This window comes from Echinops telfairi, unplaced genomic scaffold, assembly GCF_000313985.2.
Source record: "Echinops telfairi isolate 266 unplaced genomic scaffold, ASM31398v2 ScPeMD7_2;HRSCAF=8, whole genome shotgun sequence".
Classification (NCBI taxonomy): Eukaryota; Metazoa; Chordata; class Mammalia; order Afrosoricida; family Tenrecidae; genus Echinops; species Echinops telfairi.
Genome location: NW_022103898.1, coordinates 49,013,960 through 49,018,280, shown reverse-complemented (window position 1 = coordinate 49,018,280; position 4,321 = coordinate 49,013,960).

Here is a 4,321-nt window from a genome sequence, read left to right as displayed (position 1 = left end):
GACTTATTAAAGAAATCTCAATAAAATACATTTGAATTTGGTATCTCTTCCTCCCCATAAAACAGGACATAAATCATCCAGTATTTTGCACAAGGCACCTCTGGATGGGCACAGCTGCTGTTATTTTAGCAAGGGTCCATCACTTATCCCTCTGCAGGCCTTTGCCAACATATAATTCTGGCTGGTAGGATGTTGGAGGGTGCCCACAGCTTTCAGTGTTGAATAAAATCAAAGGCTCTTGAAAGGAGAGTATTTTCTTTTGATCTTCTCCTCTCCTCTCCTCCTGTCTTAATGTGATGATCAGAAGTGCAGCAGCTTTCTTGAGACCATGAGGGAGAAAGGTTTAAGTTAAGGATGTTAGAAGAAGTCCAATTCTCTGACGATATCCTTAGGTAACTGTGCCATCTAGGTCCAGGTTTTTGGTCATTAAGAAAATTGGCTGCCTCGTCATTCTGACTGACAGAGCAAACATATGATAATAGAATTTCTCCAGTCTTTTCAATTTATGAACTTGAGATAGCTGAAATGATCAAAAACATATTTAAAGAAAAGGTGGAATACTTCCTTTTCTTCTTATCAAAGAAAACATGCCAAGGTGAAGGATGCTACCATTATTTTGCTTTTAGATATCTGAGAAATATAATTTTTCTGTCAAATAAATTTGGCTTCTATGTCACCATTTTTATCCTACGTGACTTTAATATATTTTTTGCTAAATACTTACTATCAAGTAATCCAGGGTTGTAATTTGAGTGTTATTCTGTAAGTTATGACAAAGGAGCTGGTAAGAAGATGACTTTCCAGTTTTATTCATATGCATTGGTTTTAAATGTCCTCACATAGGTGTAGTTTTGTCTTAACATTTATTATAAAAGTCCCCTTATCCGAGGAAAATAAAATATATAGTTTTACAGGAACTTAAAATGAGAATAGTGAAACTTAAACATTTTTTATTAAAAATCAACCCTCTCTAGCCATTTAATTCATCTCAGTTTTTTTACACCAACCCTGTTTCCATGGGAAAACAATCAATTAGAACAAGATAGAAAAATAAAACGACAAAAACATATTTTATATTGAAATCATATTTTGTAGATACTTAAATGCGTTTTAATTTCCCCCTCTAAATTGTGTTCAATTTACTATATCCCACGTGCACAGCCAAGTCAGGAGATTGTGCACCTAAATGCGGGAAAGATAGCATATTGTTTTATTTAGCAAGGTTAGACTTGAAGGCAAGGCTCTGTGGAAAGACAGAAAATTACTAGGCTGTCTCAGCTCCCATGGAACATCTTGAGGGATAATAAAGGGACAGCCAATAGCACAGAGAAAATGACCCTTCCTCTGTGACAGCTTTTCTAGAGTGGAAGTGAGCTAGGATACAGAGGATGGTGAAGAATCAGCCCTTCTCTGTCTCACAGAATTTGGGGAATAGGAAAGTAGGAAGGGAAATTGGTGAAATGTATAGCCCACTTTTCACTATCTTTGTAATGGAAAGAATGAGGCATAAAGAAGAGTCCTATCAAAAAGACCGAGAGGACAGTTTGTCCATTTTCTCTTTGGAGTGTGGATCAAAGAAAGCTAGTCACAGTTTTCAGTAGAGATCTCTTCCCTCACTTAATCTAGCGGTGTCCTCTCAGAAAGAGTGGTTGTATGACATAGCTATGTAATAACACTAGGATTTAACTTCCCAGAGTTTTGGGATGAATTGAGGTTGGATCTGGAAGGCAGCTGAAGATGCTGGATAATGGATGTGCTTTTCCGTGATGGGATGAGGGGACTCATCTCACTCAAGCAGGTAGGGAGCCACACAAAGTGTGGAGAGGAGAATGACTGCAGGGGTACCACAGTATGTTGATCAACATGGAATCAAAAAGAGTTACAATGACCCCTGAGTTTAGCCATGAATGCCAATATGAATGCCAATAGAGCAAGCAGCAAGCAAGTAGAGAGCACTGTCAGGGTAGATATCAGAATGTCCAGAGAATCTGATCATAGGCTTTTAATTCCTCTCTCCACCACAGGGCTATATAAGCCACATATTCATTATAAACTTGTACGCCCTCTTGGGAAGGAATCTCTCTTTCCTAGGGCTATGTGACAAAGCATCACCAATTAGGTGGTTTCTAAGTATAGACAGTGGTGGTTTTACACTTCTGGAGGATAGCAGTCTGAATCCAGGGGACTGGCAGAGAGCTACTGGTTTTGTGACATCAAGCGAAGTAACCTTCCTCATCTCTAGCAGCGCTGACTAGCCCCAGGTGTTACCTGGCCATCCTCCTCCTTTGTGTCTCTTGGTGTCGATTCTTCTCTGTCATAAGGACAGCACTTAAATTGGATTGGGACTGACCATCCTCCAGAATGACCTCCTACGAATATGAGATGATTCTTCAAATACTCTAGTTCCAAAGAGGCCATTTTCACAGATAGTAGATGTTAAGGACTTCAACATTATTTGGGGGGGGACATAATTTCAATAATGACGAGGCTCTAAACAAGAAGTTTCAGATTAGAAAAAGCTGAATTTTTATAATATGAAGGGGGGTAGATTATGAGGAACAAGCCTAGAATTAAAAATTCCAAGTTAGGTATGAAATTGAATATGCTTATTAAATGAAAAAAATAAATCACAAAAATTTTAAACTCCTAAAACCCTGGCTCATAGTACAAATACTTTTTGCTAGATTACATTTTTTGACTTACCTAGTATATCTGACCACCAAATTTTGGTATGACCAAAAATTCAGTAAAATAATAGTTATTAAAATAAAAATGAAAAAAAAATACAAGAACAATGCAAATATATTTAATTGCATACACATTGTAATGAACAAGACCCATGTGAGATGGTCTTGTTAATAGTTAATATATTGATAATAACTAATACATTAATAAAATATTCAGTCTTGGTTGTTCTTGGGGGTCAATCATTTGGTTTCAACTCATAACAACACTATGTACTATGTGCAACGAAAGGAAACTCCACCCAGTCCTCTGCTGTGGTCAAATTGTTATCTCTGAGCCAACTGGGTGAAAGCATCGTGTCAATCCATCTTGCCAAGGGTCTTCTTTTTTGCAGTCCCACCATTATGCCAAGCATAAGGTTTTTTTCCTGGGGACTGATCTCTCCTGAGAAGATGTCCAAAGTGTGTGAGTTGAAGGCCTGGCATCCTCTCTTCTCAGGAGAATAATCGTGTGTGCTTCTTCCAAGACAGATCTGTTGGCTTTCTGGGCAGTCCATAGCATTTTCAATATTCTCTGCCACCTTCATATTTCAATCCATCCACTCTTCTTCAGTCTACCTTATTCCATGTCCAACTTACCTCCGATGGATATGAGGTAATTAAAAATACCATCACTCGGGTCAGATGCACCTCACTCCTCCACGTGACATCCTGGCTCTTCAGCACTTTACAGATAACTTGCATGTCAGATACAACACACATTCTGATTTATTTAATGTTACTTCTATAAGCACTGCTTGTGGATCCAAGCAAGACAAAATCCTTGGCAACTTCAACCTTTTCTTCATTTATCATGCTGCTGCGTAGCGGTCCAACAGTGAGGATTTGGGTCTGCGTTACGTTGAGTTGCAATCACTGAAGGCTGCCATCCTCGGTCGTCATCAGCACATGTTTCAAGTCCTCCTCACTTTCAGCAAGCAGGGTAGTGTCATCTGCATATGTTAATATGCATGTATGATATACCTTCCTCCAAATATGCCTTCCTCCAAATCTGATGACACATTCTTCTTCATATAATCCAGCTTCTCTGATTATTTGCATAGCATACAGTCTGAGTAAGTTTTGTGGAAACTGCAACTCTGACACACCCCTCTCTTGATTTTAAACCACGCAGTGCCTCCATCACTTGTCTGTCCCTTTGTTGTACTGTGATGGCTTTTTTTGTTGCTGTGGTGCTGGAAATTATGTCACTGGTATTTCAAATGTCAGAAAGCCACCAAAAAGAACAGGTGTCGATGGAGCTTTCAGGCTCAGAAGAGGCTACAGCAAAGGAATTGCCTGCCTACTTCAGAGGAAGTAGCTACTGAAAACCCACATGTAGCACAGAGTAGGTGTACTTTGCATGGAGTAGGTGTGCCTTAATAATATAAAGCTATAATAAGTGTGAGTGCACTGTTCATACCGTGTTTCCCCGAAAATAAGACATGCCCATAAAATAAGCTGTAGCAGGATTTCTAAGCATTTGTGCAATATAAGCCATCCCCCGAAAATCAGACATAGTGAGCGGCGTGGCTCTGAGCGCACTGCCTGGAGCCCTCACGGAAATGGGAAGACGGGCAGCCCTTCTCACCTGCCCC